Genomic DNA, 17,576 nt, shown 5'->3' on the forward strand with positions numbered 1-17,576 from the left:
GGCTTTATATCGGTTTGGGTTGCACTTTATAGGAGGGAGCGGGTGAGGGTCATGCACCAAGAGACGCCTGGAAGCGTTACCTCACCTCTGGGGGAGTCTAACCCCCCGGGATGTTCTCCCCGGCCTCCAACAGGGCGGAGTGGGAGGCTGTCGTGGAGCCTATTCTGTCAGTGCGACGTGTGTTCCACTCCAGCAACACCTAACATATGGCGTGTGCGCTGATGCTGATGAAAACAGTGATTCATCCTTAATCCTTCAAAAAAAAAAAAGCAGTCGACCCTGTGTGGCCTTGGCTCTCCTCCCTGAATGCCCTTCTGTTCTCCAAAATGTCTGTGTTGTCACCTGCCTCCACCTGATCCTGTTGGCTCCTTGGTCTTACTCTCGTGCAGGCTCCCTCCAGCCTTCTAACCTCTGTCTCCTCTTTCCGTTGCTCTTTCTTCTGCTTCCTCACTGTCCTCCTGGAGATTTCTGTTGCATATCCTCAGCCCTCTCTGTAATGTAACGACCTTTCCTCTCACTCCCTTCCTGGCCTCACTGTTGCCCACCTCACACCCCTCCCATACCTGGTCTAGGCTTTACCTTTACCATCCTCCCCTATCCCTTGCCCCTAGGAAGGAATACTTCCCTACCGGGGGGAAGGGAAAGTAAGAGGTGAAGGAAGGTGCAGGAAAATTTGGGTTATGGGATAAGGAGGTGAAAGGTGGGGGAAGAAGGTTGCCGGATGAAAACATTGAGAATCACCGACTTTCTCCTGCCATTTTGATTTACTTCACAAGGTCTTTTGTTTGGTGCCCAACAGGGCAGAAGGCAAAGGTGTTATATTCTGGGAGGAGACCAAACCTCACCAGTCTTGTAAAAAATGAAAGAAGAAAGAGAAGAACAGAGGGACAAGAAAAAAGAGAGGGAAAGCGTCAGGGGATAACAGGGAGTGAAGGATAAGAACATATAATCTCATAGCTTAACTGTGTTTAAACCAAAGCAGACCTTCATCAGTGGGTGGGCAAACAGGGATAAATAAGAGTCATATCTGGAGACAAAGGCAGCCAATCATTGTCAATGAGATTTGGGATCAAGGTAACGTCAAATTATGCAACCGGGTGTGTTCTAAACATTTCTTATTGGTAGGGGCTCAAAACACATTTTCAAAAAAAGGCAGTATGATTCAGAGAAGTCAGACAAAACCGAGTGAATCTGGGTTCGATGTAACCTTGGTCAAGTCACAACGTTTCAAAGCCTCAAATGAAGATGAGCATACCTTCTTAGAAGTATCTCTCTAGTGCAGGATTGTTGTGACAAATAATGATATGTCTTAAGTGCCTTGCATACAGTAGATGCTCAATAAATTATGGTGGTTATTATTATTACTATCGTTAAAACTCTGCTATATATAGCAAGTTCGAATCACAGGGGAAAACCGCAATAGCTAATAACCCACAATCTACCAGAAATATAAAGCACTGTCCTAAAAAGACCCTAGAAATCTAACCACTGTGCACTGCACAATTCTTCTAGAGGAGAATGTCCAGAGTTCAATCCCCAGCAGTAGGAGTCAATGCTTCTGCAAATACAGCCTCTGTTGGAATCTGCACCAGGGTGGGGTGGAGAGGGTGGGTATCCAGCAGGTTGGGAGTAGAGAGAGAGTCAACCTCATAAGTAGTGGTCAAGTGTCTAAGTCTCAGATCCTCATCTGTAGAAAAAGGACAGTAATGTACACTGTATACAAGTTGGAAGATTAAAAATTGACCAGTGGGACTTCCCTGGTGGCGCAGTGGTTAAGAATCCACCTGTCAATGCAGGGAACACAGGTTCAAGCCCTGGTCCGGGAAGATCCCACACGCCACAGAGCAGCTAATGCCACAACTACTGAGCCTGCGCTCTGGAGCCTGCAAGCCACAACTACTGAAGCCCGCGTGCCTAGAGCCCGTGCTCTGCAACAAAAGAAGCCATGGCAATGAGGAACCCGCGCACCACAACGAAGAGTAGCCCCCGCTCACCGCAACTAGAGAAAGCCTGTGCACAGCAACGAAGACCCAACGCAGCCAAAAATAATAAATTAAAAAGAAAAAATTGACCAGTATACCAAACCTGTGTTTTCTGGAACATAAGCTCTATAGGATATTAATAAGTGTTATCAAAATAGGAAAATGCTGGATCACAATAATGTCTCATACGTAGGCAAATTGGCAGTATCTACCAACCTTGTAAATGCACATACCTTTTGATACAGCAACCCTGACAATGAGATGAGGGGGAGAGATTCAACTGATTTCTTATTGCAGGACATCTTCAGACAGGAATGTGATTTGAAGCTTTTCCCAAACGTATTTAAATCCAGGCCCCTTTTCTTGTAGAACATCTCCTGGGACTAGTGTTCCAAGGAAGACATTTGGAAACGCTAAATTAGATCATGCATGTGCGAGCTGGTACAGATGGTACTCCATAAGCCTTTTATTTTCTTCTGATGGTCCCAGGATTAGCCCTAGACCTCCTATCCCATCACCACCATCTGTTCCTATGACCAAAGTCTCTCGTCTCCCTAGTCAGCTACGGAATACGATATGGTCCAATAACTTCTCCCTAACCTCCTGTCTCTGAAGTATAGAGTCCCTTGGAAGTTTTCTAACGCTCTTCACTGCTTAGAGCAATAAGAAATGACGAACAAAAACATTTCTCCTCCAATTCCTTTCTCTTCATTCACTTTGTCTCTGTATGGAATGACAAGGCCAAATACAGTTTAGGGATTAAAGGTAAGCATTGAAGGTTCAAAGTGAAACTCATCTACTTTGCAAAGAAAACTTAGGTAATATATCCTGGGTCCTTCAACAGAAAAGGTAGGGGAGCTTGTGAACTAAAACACAAATCAGAACAGAGGCTGGAGAACCAAGAGCAGTTGAAGTAGCTTCTGGAGTGAGCTTCCCTTTCCTTTCTTGAGTCATCATTAGTCTTTTCCCCTAGGATCTGATGGGGTGCCAGTGAGAATATGTGGGACTGGTCAAAGAAGGGAGGAGGAAGGCAGGGGAGTGGTGGGTTTTAAAGAGGGAAGACCCTATATGCTGTATATGATGGAGCACTGGTAAATGGGTGGTGCCCACACAGAGTAGGTCTGAAATCCCTGAATGAATGAATTAATGGACGAACCACCAACCAAGTAGACATAAATTGAGTACAACTCAGAAAATCATAGTGTCTTCAGATTAAGAAAATAAAGGTCTTGGCAAGAGTCAGATCCAGTGGAGCAAGGCTGCCTTGGTTGACCAGGTAAAGTGTTCTCTGGAACACCTAACTGAATCGCTTTTGTTCCAATCCCTTCTCAAAGGCACAGAATCCCAGCAGGTGCCTGGGGGAAGGTCATTCTTCCAGCAGCATTTGTCAGTAGACCTGAATTTTGCTCTAATCTGCTCAGAGAGGCTTTCGCTTCCTTTGTTTGGTTTTTCCTCCCCTCTGAGCATTGCCTCATCTCTACCTAGATAGTTGAGATCTTCAACTAGCCATCAGGGGTTTGACACTGTGACTGTGGAATCTCTGCTATTCCTTGAATATGGAACAAACACAATGGAGACTCAAAGTATTGTTATTATCTATTATAGACAGAAAGGAGGAAAAGAAAATTTAACTGTATGCACAGCCAAAAACATCAATATTTACAAAGGACTCCAATTACCGTAATAATTGTTGTGGAGTACCTTATAGAAGACAATGGTATGCCATACAACTGATGAAGGATGTACAAAATCTTAAAAGTACATGCTAACTCTGACACGATAAAAAGGAAATGTTGCTTAGTCAAGAAAGATAGATTTAAAAGTCAATATATTTATTTAAGTAAAATATTACCAGGAAGATGAATCTTTAACAAGCAAAATATGACCTGCATCTGAAGCCAAAGATAAAATTTTTCAATTATTCATTGATTTGAATTATGAATACAAATTCCCCTTACATTTTACTGTAAATAATTGAGAGTTAAGTTGAGATTTAAAGTTTTTTCAGAACAAAAGAATGAGTTTAACTCAAAAATTTAACTTATGATAACTCTCTGTTAAGTACAATTAAAGTGGTAGAATTAAGAAAACTAACATAAGGAAACAAAAACTAATAACAGGAAGAATTGAAATTTGAATGTGTTTATGGGTAAATGAAAGTCACGTTTTCCTAATTAAGGATGAATCTAAGGGGGACTTCCCTGGTGGTCCAGAGGGAAGGACTCCGAGCTCCCAATGCAGGGGGCCCGGGTTCAATCCCTGGTCAGGGAACTGGATCCCGCATGCCACAACCAAGAGCCCGCATGCCTCAACTAAAGATCCCGCATGCCGCAACTAAAAAAAAAAAAAAGAGATCCCGCACGCCGCAATGAAGATCCTGTGTGCCACAACTAAAACTGGGCACAGCCAAATAAATAAACAAATAATTTTTTTTTTTAAAAAGGATGAATCTAAGGAATACAATTCTGATTGAAAAAGCAACACATGCTTCTCCAGAACCTGCTCCATCTTACATTTTTTTCCTCGAAAAACCTTTTGATCTTAGTTCCTCTTCTTTACAAAAGATAACATCTACTCTTTCAAATCACTTCTGTTAGTTAAGATTAAGGAGTTGAAAGAAAGGTGATCCTGGACAATTCTGCCTCTAGCTGTGGCAGATTAATTTGTAACAGACTAACACTCCCCCTAAGAACAATTGAAGGAAATGGAGATGGAGAAGAAAAGTCTGTTTGAGGGCATCAGAGAGGTACCAAGGCACCTAGGACCTGAGGGGGCAAAATTCCAGAGGGCAGGGAATCTTTGGTGTGAACCTGGTATCTGTCAGCTGAAGCAAAACAAGAAAAAAAGAAAATCCACAGCCTGTGTATTATCAGTTGATGCAGCGATTTCATAAAAATGTCTAATTTCAGCCAAATATATGTTCCTAAGCAGCAATGAGAAAGGCATTACCAACCCTTCCAAGTGAGCACTCCTTGGATATTAAACCCAGCCTTCGTTTGGAGCTGTCAATTGTCTCCTGAGCCATAATCAGAATTGAATACTTTAAGACCTTCACAAAACAAACATTGTAAGTTAACTAGGTGAATAGCCAATTTGACCAAAGGTAAAGAGTCTTACGAAGGAACCAAAGGCAAGAGAAAGTCATTGCAGGTTGGGTTCCCCAGAGGCAGATGCTGAGATGGAGTTTGGGGTATAAAATGTTTATTTTAGGACCACCACCTATGAAAGGAAGATGGGAAGAAGGAATGGGCAGAGGGGGCCAAATAAAGTTTCAGTTTACCAGGCAGGGAGTTTTAGAGTAAAATAGTACCCATCTGAGTTGTCCCTCATTGGGCCAAAATAGCTACTTTATATCCTCTTCTATTAAGTCATTGGATCCAGAATATGGCATGACCTTGTGCAGGGTGGCTCTCTGCAGATAAAGCAGACTCTGGAGGAGCTGACAGCTGAGGGCTTTCTTCTGACCACACTCCCTGCAGCTGAGCAGCAAATCTTTCCTTGAAGGAGGAGCTAGATCCTGCATTTCCTTATTTCCCAGAGCAGGGACGGCCAAGGAAACGTAACACAGGATACTAACGGCGAACGGAGTCAGGGGTGGTGCCACCCAGGCACGTGTTCATTCATTCTACATTCCCCAAACTTTCACTGCTCACTTATTCTGCACCTAGACCTCTGCTAGGTACTGTGGATCCAGAAAGGAGGCTCACACTCTCCCTACCCTCAAAGGACATCCATCCGCAGTGAGTACTCTAAGAGCGGAAATCACAGCGCGGGGGGGCGGTGGGTGGGTGGTGGGTGGGATGCGGGGTGCTGTGCGACAGGGAGGGGCCCCTCACCCAGCCGGGGTGGGGAAAGGGGGCAGGAATCTTCTTCTCCATTTCCCACCCAAGTGCCTCCTGGACAGGAGTGTCTGCTGTGTAAGTAACTAATGATAATCAGCTATCTATGGGGAAGCAGACCCTGGTTGTTCTATGGAAATAGTAAAACATAAGGAGCAAAGATGACTTAGCTGTCATCCCCAAGACTCACGTGAAGGCGAATCACTGTCAACTTCCCTAGGCCTTTCTTTTTTTTTTTTTTTTAAATTATTATTATTATTATTATTTTTGTGGCTGCATTGGGTCTTCATTGCTGCGCATGGGCTTTCTCTAGTTGTGGTGAGCGGGGGCTACTCTTTGTTGCGGTGCGCGGGCTTCTCACTGCAGTGGCTTCTCTTGTTGCGGAGCACGGGCTCTAGGCACACGGGCTTCAGTAGTTGTGGCGCACGGGCTTAGTTGCTCTGCGGCATGTGGGATCTTCCCGGACCAAGGCTCGAACCCGTGTCCCCTGCGTTGGCAGGCAGATTCTTAACCACTGCGCCACCAGGGAAGTCCCCCTAGGCCTTTCTTATTCATCTGTAACAAAGGGGAACTATATGTCAAAGAAAAAAAAAAATTCCTATGACGTGTTCACTGTAATTACAAAACTTGGTCAGGATTATATAAAATCTGAGCTTGGTTCTCCCAGTTGTGGAAGGCTCAGGAAGTTAGATTTCAGAGTCTACAGAAGGAGCTGAGAAGGGGGCTATTTTTGTCTGTTTTCTTTTCGTAACTGTAGCCCAGCTTCTACAACACTGCCTGGCACAAATGGGAAACTCAATATTCCTTTTTTTTTCTTTTGGCTGCCAAAAGCTTTATTTCCATTTGGTCCAAGGCTTGGGAGAGGGCTCCAGGGTGGTTAAAAAGCTGCCTAGTGGCTGCAGAGAAGGCTTCAGGCAGAAGCCCTGACCACAGGGGCTCCTCAAAGGCCACTGGGTTTCAGAGGCTCCTAGTCATGCTTGAGGGTGAACCTTTCAAAGAGTTACTTGCTCAGCCCAGCCTGAGGACCAGCCAGCCTGCGGAGGTTGGTCAGGTGGTCACCCATCTTCTTGATGAGTTTCACCTGCTCATACAGGAAGCAGCTCTCCAGGAAGTTTCAGAGGTGAGGGTTTGTGCGGGCAGAACCCAGGGCATGCAGGTCCAAAACGGCCTGGTTCAGGTCCTTCTCCGTGAGAATGGCAGCTTCCATAGCGTCCTGGGTTTCACCCCACTCATCTTGAGATGGCTTCTGCACGTCCTGGAAGAGGGCGCGGTCGCTGCACTGGTTTTGTACTTTCAAGAGACGTTCAGTGCCTTAGCGCTTCTCCTTGGCCAATTCACGGAAAAAGTGGCCCACACTCTGAAGAGCCCCATCGTCGCGGTCTAAATAGAAGCCCTGAGAGAGGTAGGTATAGAGGGCCTGCAGATGCAGGTTGACCAGGCGGTTGACAGCGACCTCCACCTCGGTGGAATAATTCTGACGAATCTGGGAGCTCAGGGTTGATTGGTAATAAGGAGTTAACCTCCAAAAATGGTGTTGGTTGGCTCCAGTGGCCGAGGGTAGCTGAGTGGCTGATTCCAAAGGTTGCAACTGGAAAAAAGGTTGGAGGGCGGTCGGAGGCTGGAACAAGGGGTATCCCTTGGTCCGTTCATTCTAAACACTGTTGAAGCAAGAGACAGATCCTCAGGCCTGCCGCGCAACCTGCCAGACACTCAATATTCCTAAAGTCAGTTAGTGAGCAGCAGTATAGTCACTTCCAGCCTCCTCCGTCTCCACCACCCCACCCCACCCCGCCGCCAGCCTAAGCCCTCCTTTCTCCCCTCCTCCCCCTGCCTAGGACCGCCTCTGAGCTAAGGCTGCGATTGGGACACCTGCAAGTGGCTTCTCCACGTGGCCAGGGCTTCCTCACAGTGTGTGGTGGCTGGGTTGCCAAGGTGAGCATCCTGAGAGAGAGGGAGCCACACAGAAGCCACGTGGCCTTTTGTGACCTTGCCTCAGAGGTCAAACACTGTCACTTCCACTGCATTCTATTTGTCGAGGCAGTTACAAAGATTTTCTCAAGTTCAAAGGTACGGAACATACCTTCTCAAATGGAGGAATGTCAACATCACATTGCAAAAAACAAAAACAAAACGTGGGGTGATACAGATATGGCAGATGGCATTTTCCGAGGGATATATATATATATATGCCATGCCACTCAAGCCTTCCCTTGCTTTTACATTATCAGACATCCGGCACTCTACCCTGCACATTCTTCGTGCAGTACTTAGGAGCTCTGCAAGGAAAATATGAACAGAACGCCTCTCCTTCCCACTCCTGCCCAAACTCAGGACTGGGGGACAGGGGTGCAAAAGTGGGACGTTGGGAATGTTTATCTCAGAAGGCAGAGGACTCGCTTGGGCTCTGGGTGACTTGGGAGCAAAGCCACACACAACCATCATCACTATCACCTGTGTCAGCATACTATTTCTGTCCCTTTCACTCCTCTTTTTCATTGTTTATTTGTCATAGGTGTTTATGTTATAGGGAATAAATCTTCCTGGGGAAGAAGACATTATCGTACAGTGTTAAATCTCCACTTTCATGTATTTATGCCAATGCTTGTGGCCTCATTAGGAATTTTAAGCTGAATTCACTTATGCCGGGTGGCCCATTTGATAGGAAGTGAATTTCAGACTAGGTCAGTACTCAGGCAGTCATTCACCTCAAAGTCAGGGTACAATTCAATTCTTTTTGATATCAATGGATGTATTCTTTAACCAGAGTTAAAATAATCTAAAAGCATCTTCCAACGGTACGATTCGAATGAAATAACATACGGAGTGCTTAGATTGGAAAAAATGGCATTATTCAATTTCCAAGTACAGTAACTCGAATAATGAATTTGAAGAACTCGTTCTTGCTTTGTTATTGGTACGGCTTCGTAACTGTCCTTTCAGTTCTCTTTTTCTTTGTGGGAAGATGGGGGAGGGGTGGCTAATGCAAAAGCAGAGGCAGCATCTTATCTTACGCCATAACTGCTTTCCTGTGTCCTAAACCCTCAAGAGGGCTTTCTGAAGAAAAAGGGGTGAAAAAAATTAAACCTTATCCAGTGGAATTTACAGAGCTAGAAATAAAACAGCCTTAAAAGTTGTAACAGATACCTTTTTGGTTTATAACCACATTCTCTAACATCTGTTGAGGGACATTTTCTGACCAAAGGGTCTGTCAGTATCAATAAGGAAAGATGTGTTCCTCATTGTTCTAGAATCTACGGTGTCTAGGGTTATTGAAATGGATATCTACTGTAGTTCATACCGGAGGATGGAGAGGGAGATTACAGACGGAAGGAAAAGGGGACGTGGATTACAGTTTGGACTTGCCCCTGGCCTTGCTTTGAACTCTCCCTAGCTTTTTGGAACTTAACCAAGATCAAACAGGCAGTTGCAGCCAGCTCAAGGCCTCTGGTTCTCCGTATAAATTTAGGAGTTGATTTTGAGGTTAAGATTATGAAGTTTTGTGGTAACTTTAAACTGGAAAGTATTGCATTCACCTTTTATATTCCCCAAAGAAAGAAGAAATGCCCAGCCATGTAATGAAACTCCTTTCAATCTGACCATTGTGTTAGGAACAGATTTCACAGTGAGGGAATCTTTGCAACCAGACTCAAATGTTTCGCATTAAGGCCCTGCACGAGTATAAATGTGCAAGGGCCCGCTGCAGAGCGTGCCATTCTTCAAGCAAATGCACACACTTGGTGACTTGGATAGGGTATCAAAAACAGATCCACTGTTCAACACTTGTTTGCACTTCTTATTGCCATTGCTTAGAGCCTAGACAATGAGAAAGAAAACTCCCTCAACCTCTTGGTGGTGGCGGTGGGACCTACCTGATTAGGCAGAACATGTGTGGGTCAAACTGTTGCAGCCTTAATGTCTGAATCAGAATTGCTTGCTTACAATGGCTACGACGTATCTTACTAGAATTCTTCACAGTTTAGCAACTTTTGCTTCAAGCTAAAATAAGTGCTAGGAAGTAGAGTTTAAAATGATGCACAAAGTTTTAGACTATCAAAACAGGAGACTCTATTCAGAAAATGACTTTTACTAAAGTTGAAGAAAACTACAATACATTTACAGAAAGTTTCAATCTGTTATAAGATGGCTCTTAGTTTGATTATTTTTGAGTGGTGGGGGGACTTTCCTTCCCCTTGTCTTAGAGCAAATGACAAAAACAAGCACTTCTTATAAAATAGCTCCATACAAGAGGGTGTTAAGGCAAATCAAAGTCCCCAGGTATAACTACAATCATGCTAATGAGAACAGAAACAAGGGCACTTATAATATACTCTTATCCCGGACTTCAGGAAAGTTCGTAGATGGTATCTTATGAATCCTTTTTGAACAATAGGCATGGTTATCTCCACTTTATCGTGGGGCAATCAAGGCATCCAAAGATAACTTGCCAAGGTCATAAGATTCCTCAGAGCCACCACCAGAAAAGAGAACCCTTAACAGTGCAAGCTGCTCAGAAATCAACTTTGTACACATACAGCTAGGAGTAACTTTTGTAGACAGTGTACTGACTGAAGGGAGTGGTGAAGCAAGAGGGAAAAAGAATAAAGGGGAAAATGAAGGCTGATCCGCGACTCCTCAAAAGTTATTTCTACAATTATTCAAAAGGAGACAAATTAATTGTACTTCAATTTAAAGAAAGAGAGAGACCATGTATCAGTCTTATAAAGTTTGACATAATTTAAGACATAATTTAATACAACTTGCATTACTCAAATACATACTTCTAAAAGTTTCCCCTTTCTTTTGTTTTCAATTGAAGTATAGTTGATTTATAATATTGTGTTAGTTTCAGGTATACAGCAAAGTGATTCAGTTATACATATTTTCTCAGATTATTTTTCTTTATAGGTTATTACAGATATTGAATATAGTTCCCTGCGCTATACAGTAAATCCTCGTGGCTTATCTGTTTTATGTATAGTAGTTTCTGTCTGTTAATCCCATACTCCTAATTTATCCCCAACCCCAGTTTCCCCTCTCTAATTGCAAAATTTAAAATTATATTGAATACTTTCACCTAATGTTTCAAACTTACAACAGTCGCCTTCAGCATTTTTTTTAATTAATTAATTTATTTATTTTTAGTTGCATTGGGTCTTCGTTGCTGCGCGCAGGCTTTCTAGTTGCAGCGAGAAGGGGCAACTCTTCGTTGCGGTGCACTGGCTTCTCATTGTGGTGGCTTCTCTTTGTTGCAGAGCATGGGCTCTAGGCATGCGGGCTCAATAGTTGTGGCACGTGGGCTCAGTAGTTGTGGCTCATGGGTTCTAGAGCTCAGGCTCAGTAGTTGTGGCTCACGGGCTTAGTTGCTCTGCAGCATGTGGGATCTTCCTGACCCAGGGCTCCAACCCGTGTCCCCTGCATTGGCAGGCGGATTCTTAACCACTGCGCCACCAGGGAAGCCCTCGCCTTCAGCATTTTAAAGTAACATTTTAAAATGATTTCAATGTGTATTATGTCATACAGACATAAGTATACTGTTACTTTCTTAAATATTGCTATCAAAAAAACATATACAGTAAAAAGACATTTCCACTACTCAGTATATTCAGAGTTTGGAGAATTGATTTACAGTGTTGTAGGAATTATTTCTGTTGTCTGGAATTCATCCAAAGTGCCACTCCTACTTGGTTTGGTTGTTGCTGTTTTTTGGGGGTTTTTGTTGTTGTTGTTGTTTTTTAATTATTTATTTATTTATTTATTTTTGGCTGTGTTGGGTCTTCGTTTCTGTGCGAGGGCTTTCTCTAGTTACGGCAAGTGGGGGCCACTCTTCATCGCAGTGCGGGGGCCACTCTTCATCGTGGTGCACGGGCCTCTCACTTATCGCGGCCTCTCTTGTTGCGGAGCACAGGCTCCAGACGCGCAGGCTCAGTAGTTGTGGCTCACGGGCCTAGTTGCTCCGCGGCATGTGGGATCTTCCCAGACCAGGGCTTGAACCCGTGTCCCCTGCATTGGCAGGCAGATTCTCAACCACTGCGCCACCAGGGAAGCCCGGTTGTTTTTTTTTAATTTGTTTTGCAGGGGGGTTGTTTTTTTTTTTTTTCCTGCAACTTAAATTTTCTTATTTACTAACAGTATGAGTGATTAGAGTAAGGAAGGGGAAGAGCTGACATTTTTCTCACCTGAAAGCAAAACCAGCATCCAGCAAAACTCTTTCTTCTATCCTCTCCGCATTCTTTTTGGTCCCAATTCCAATCATCTTAGACCATCACCAAAATGCTCACTGACTCCAGTTTAAGGCAATATTGACCCAGAAGTGTGTGCATTGTAATAGCGAGACTTTTGAGGTCTAACAATTTTCCAGGGTCCAAAGGCCATCATTTGTAATGGTTAGGATTTCAGGTGCATTGACAGATAGTGGGGGACGATCTTTGAAACCAGAGTCACTTTCCCTCCATTCATGTTACAGAAGTAACTTCTTATGTGTAAGGCAAGTTCTGAGTACAGGTTTTGATTATTTTTTAGCTTGTCTTAAAATTTTAAAACCTATCAAAGCTAGAAAGTGGTCTACCAAAGAATAAGGGTCATGGACTTTCCAAGTCCTTGAATTTCAAACCAGAGACAGATGATTCCCTTTGACCTCTGGGGGCCCTCCTCACCCCCACTGCTATAGGGGAAAGGGGGAACAGCAAGAAAAGCAAGAAAAACTACAGGCCTGACAACAGGATTTGCCAGGGAGCTGTGTTCCACCTAGAACCTTTCTAGACACACGGATTGCTGATGCCTGTACGTCCACAATTAAAGATCCCTTCCTCCCTCAATACAATGAAAATACCCTGGTAAAAGGTCACGTCTTATCCAATAACATGACAGCATATCTCAACACCTACAGCATAAATACTTAAGGTGTTTGGTGAAACTCCAGATTCCTGGACTTCAACACGGAATCACTGAATGAGGATCCTGGGCACCAGGGCCCAGGAATCTGAATTTATAACCCAAATTCTCATTTGATCCTTACGCACAGTAACATGTAAGAACCTCAGGCTTCGGGACTTCCCTGGTGGTCCAGTGGGTAAGACTCCTCACTCCCAATGCCGGGGACCCAGGTTCGATCCCTGGTCCAGGAACTAGATCCCACATGCCACAACTAAGAGTTTGTGTGACACAACTAAGAGTGTGCATTCTGCAACTAAGAGTCCGCATGCCGCAACTGAGAAACCTGCATGCCACAACTAAGAAGTCTGCATGCCACAACTAAAATCCCGCATGCCACAACTAAGACCCACTGCAGCCTAAATAAATAAATAAATAATAAAATAAATAAATATTAAAAAAAAAAAGAATCTCAGGCTTAGAGCTAGAGAGAACTAAGGAGGAAGCAAGAACAGAAGATGTGGGACCAGGGTTGTATGTAGAATCAAAGGTAAACATCATAAAGTATGGCCTATTTGACAATTTAAGCCAGTCTTGGAAGACACAGAGAAGGCCAAAAAGTAAAATCAATGAGAAAAAAGGAAGGAAAGAGGGCACAAGTTTTATAGACCTGCCATGGGCCTATGAAATGTTGTCCTGCATTAAATAGGTCTTGGCCACCTCATCAAGGAAGGAGTTTTGTTGTGGCTCTTCCTTTTTTATTTCCTTTTTATATAAAATGATTCCTTCCCTTACTCGAACAGAATTTTGCTATGGAAACATGGGTCTTGTGGAGAGTAAGAAAGGTATTTTTTACAAATGAATGCTTTGTACTTACTAATCCCATATTTTTTCCCATATTAGTTTCTTCAGGGATTTCTACAAAGATGGTATTTTATCAGGTTCTTCTTCTTTTTTTTTTTTTAAGAAACACATCACTTAAAATAAGCAAAACGTTTTTATTCACACAAGTATCTTTTACTAACTCTGCCCAATATTAGAAGCTTTGTAGGCTCCAAAGACTATCATGATTAACCTTCTTCGGATGAAACTTTAAGGATGTGCTTTGAACCCACAGAAGAAATTAAATGCACAGTTAAGACTGATTTTCATCATCAAGTTGCAACAGGGAATTGTCTTTAAAGCCATCTTCTGCTGCCTTCATTAGAGTTTTGATCTCTTGCTGCAAATATGTATTCCTTTGTGGGTTTAAGGCCGATATTGGATATCCTTTTAATCTATATTTATTAAGCAAGCTATTGATGAGTCTCATTCTGCCACAAATTCATGAACGATGTTCCCGTGACCACCCTAGTGGGAGTCTTAACTGAATACAACATCTTCAGGATAAGTGGCCATTTGTCACAAGGTAAAGGCATTTTTTTTTTTAATAGTGAAAGTTAAAAACACATACCACTTTGACTTTTTTCCATTTTGACTTGTTCCACAAGCCCCAATCAACCAGCAAATAAAAAATGTAAGCCAATAATAGAACACCCAAAGAAACATCTGTGCTCCCCACCCTGCCCCTTACCCCCACCTCCTTTCCTTTTCCAAAAAACCTCTCCCAATTTAGGACCTTCTATATGTATCTGAGCCAAGTTCCTGATTGGAAGAAACTCTGACCTAGAAAGAAGGAGGGACAGTTTCCCTGGCTGTTGTCAGCTTTATTCACTACCCCTCTGTTCTGCATCACAGGGGAACTGACCCGCACAAGCTCCACCTCTCATGCGCCCTTGCCCCTGGCATCCAGCTCCTTTCAGTCAGTGGGGGCACTCGATGGAGACTGCGGAGCAGGAGGAAAGGAGAAGTCAGAGAATTTTCCCCCTTCATTTCTGTTTTAGGCAGCATCTTCGGCCGTGGCTGCACCCTCTGCGGCCCCCCCCCAGGGCAGCCTCGCATTGGCTGAACTGAGCTGGAAGCCAGTCGACAAGGGAGTCTGGGAAATGCCTCTGCAGATCAGCCCTTTGTGCATGGTCCAGAGCAGATCAGGGGAATTATGAGGCCTGGATCTGAGAACAAACAGCCAAATGACCAGCCCAGAGAGCTGAACTAAGTAAGACTCACTGGCATCCTCTTTAGCTCAGTAGGCCAAAGAGTGACAGTTGACTCCAATTCATCCGCTCAATATTTACGGTGCATTGACCAGGTGTTAGGAGTTGTGCTAGCTTCTTTTTTTATATGTATATTTATGTATTTATTTTTGGCTGTGTTGGGTTTTCATTGCTGCGTGCGGGCTTTCTCTAGTTGCAGGACGTCTTCCTTGCGGCGCGCAGGTTTCTCATTGCGGTGGCTTCTCTTTGTTGCGGAGCATGGGCTCTAGGCGCGCGGGCTCAGTAGTTGTGGCTCGCAGGCTCTAGAGTGCAGGCTCAGTAGTTGTGGCACACGGGCTTAGTTGCTCCGTGGCATGTGGGATCTTCCCCGACCAGGGCTCGAACCCCTGTACCCTGCACTGGCAGGTGGATTCTTAATCACTGCAGCACCAGGGAAGTCCTGTGCTAGCTTCTAGCTTCTAAGAATGCAAAGATAGAGAACATATGGTCCCAGCTCTCACCATCTTTGGTTCGAATCCCAGCCCTACTCCCTTCTAGTTGGCTTTGGGCAGCTGACTTGACCACTCCAAGCCACCTCCTCCTCTTCTGTGAAACAGGGAAGATAATAGTATCAACTTCCTAGGTGTTTTTTTTTTTTTTTTTTGGCTGCATTGGATCTTAGTTGTGGTACGTGGGCCTCTCTCTAGTTGTGGCATGCAGGTTTTCTCTCTGTAGTTGTGGCACGCAGGCTCCAGGGCACGTGGGCTCTGTAGTTTGCAGCTCAAGGGCTCTCTAGTTGAGGTGCTCGAGTTCAGTAGTTGTGGCGCATGGACATGTGGGATCTTAGTTCCCTGACCAGGATCGAACCAGCGTCCCCTTCATTGTAAGGAGGATTCTTTACCACTGGACCACCAGGGAAGTTCCTCAACTTCCTAAAATTGTTGTAAGGGTTCCACGAGATCGCTGCTTCCAGTAGACATCCAGTGAGCATTTGTTGGATAAAATTGTGCCTAGTGAGCCAGACACTTAATAAGTAAAACGAAGTTACACTTCACTGATTGCCTCCCCTGTGCCAGACACATACGTATGTTACTTTAATGCCTACAGCCACCAGCAAGGTGGGGTAAACAAGCGGTTTCAACACAATATGGTAAAGGGCTATAACAAACGCACCCACAAGCTGTGCTGGAAACACTGCAGGGGGAGAACCTGTAGAGACCTCACAGAGAAGTTACAGAGAATTTCATCAGAGGGAGAAGGAAGCAGGGCCCAGAGGGTAAGGACCTCGTAATAATAACAACAGTAACAAAAGCAAACAAGGATTGAGAACTCACCCAGAGCCAGGCCCTGAGCGACGGTACTCACTGAGTCTTCCCCCATGGATTCTCCCTATCAAACCCATTTTATAGAGAGAGAACTCAAGTTTAGGGTTCTAACTTATGTCACCCAGCTAGGAAAAGGTTAGGGTCAGGATCCAAACCCAAGTGTGCCTGACTCCAAAGCTGATGCCCTGAGGAACAGCAGATGCACTCCTGGCTGTAAGGCTGGATTGTTTTATTGAGTTAACTAACCCAGCAGCCACAAAGGACAAATCTGTGTGCTAACATCCAACCGACTGTGGACCCCTTGGGGTAAGTGCGCAAGGAGAGCTTGACACTGAAGGTGTTTCATTCTTTGGGGAGTCCAGCTGCACGGCCCCAGCTCAGCAGAGGACCAGGGAACAAAGGGCTCCATCCTGGGGTGGGGGGAAAGTGGCTGAGGGGAACACGTGTTCTCTAGAAGTAAACTGAGTGGCCTTGAGAGATGAGTTAACCCTTTCAAGACTCCAGGCTAATATTTGGTTTAATTATCTCTTCCAAGGTACTGAAGACACTCTGTCTCACAGAGCAAATTTATCTTTCAAATGGGAGCCACTGACCAACCTACTTAGGTGTCAGTTCTCTTGTCTTTTCTTTAAAAGGCCAGTTGCGGGCAACATCACTACTTTTCTGCTTAAAAGAAAGTAGGGAGAAGTCCTTAAAACCTCCCAAGATGGCTTTTAATTAAAAAATACTAGTCCTTATTTTTCCTATTTCTCCAACCTTCTGTGCTGCTGGGGGTCGTGGATGTGGAGATGAGATATTTTGCAAATAATAGTAGACCTTTCCTTCGCATTTCAGAGCCGTTCAATTATAAACACTGCCACCTGCAAAGCTGGAAATCAATTCAACTGCAATCTTCTTTAAAGCGTTTTCAATGCAGCTGCTAACCTGTCTAGATGTTTAACTTTCAGGTTTCAAAACCTGTCAGTTAAAACTTGCTTACTGTTACTCCTTTTCTCTGAAGCTACAAGCCTGAAGAGAAATTATATAGCAAATTGGAAACAAGGAACTAAGACTTGATAGGAACACAAAAGGCCCGTGAATGGGCTGTGGTACAAGAAACTACAATCCCTGCTCTGGAAATGAATGAAGATTAGAGGGCTCGTCTACCCGCAGCCTCTAATGAGGTTGCGCCTTCTCGGTTCCTGAAGGCAGCAATTGATCCCTTCACAAGAACACTTGGGCAATTCCGAGAAAAAGACATTAGTCAAACCTGTTGTTGGCTGAGTTTACCAGTCAATTCTGTTGAATTGTGGCATGGGTAGCATGGGGTGGACGCAGCTCATTAAAAACGCCATTCGGGAAAATCTGAAGGCAACAGGATAGTCATTACTGAACTAATTCTATTGGCCTGAAAGAGTTAATTCAACTCCTAGAGGGAAGCAATGTACTTTCTATTCCCCAGCATGAGCGAGCCTCTCACCCAGCTTAGCACCATGAGACTGTTTTTCC

At 44.2% G+C, this 17,576-nt stretch overlaps 1 pseudogene across 1 annotated transcript; it reads right to left on the reverse strand.

Moving 5' to 3' along the window:
- Nucleotides 1-5,716: 5,716 nt before the first annotated feature.
- On the reverse strand, nucleotides 5,717-8,053 carry LOC309638128 (ferritin light chain pseudogene; annotated as a pseudogene). The gene is made up of 2 exons: nucleotides 8,042-8,053; nucleotides 5,717-7,472 (listed from the first exon to the last, which is right to left on the reverse strand). The product of its transcript is annotated as a ferritin light chain pseudogene (transcript).
- Between the last annotated feature and the right edge of the window lie 9,523 nt (nucleotides 8,054-17,576).

The sequence above is a fragment of the Balaenoptera physalus genome (genome assembly GCF_965194825.1).
Source record: "Balaenoptera physalus genome assembly, chromosome: 11".
In the NCBI taxonomy this organism is placed as follows: domain Eukaryota; kingdom Metazoa; phylum Chordata; class Mammalia; order Artiodactyla; family Balaenopteridae; genus Balaenoptera; species Balaenoptera physalus.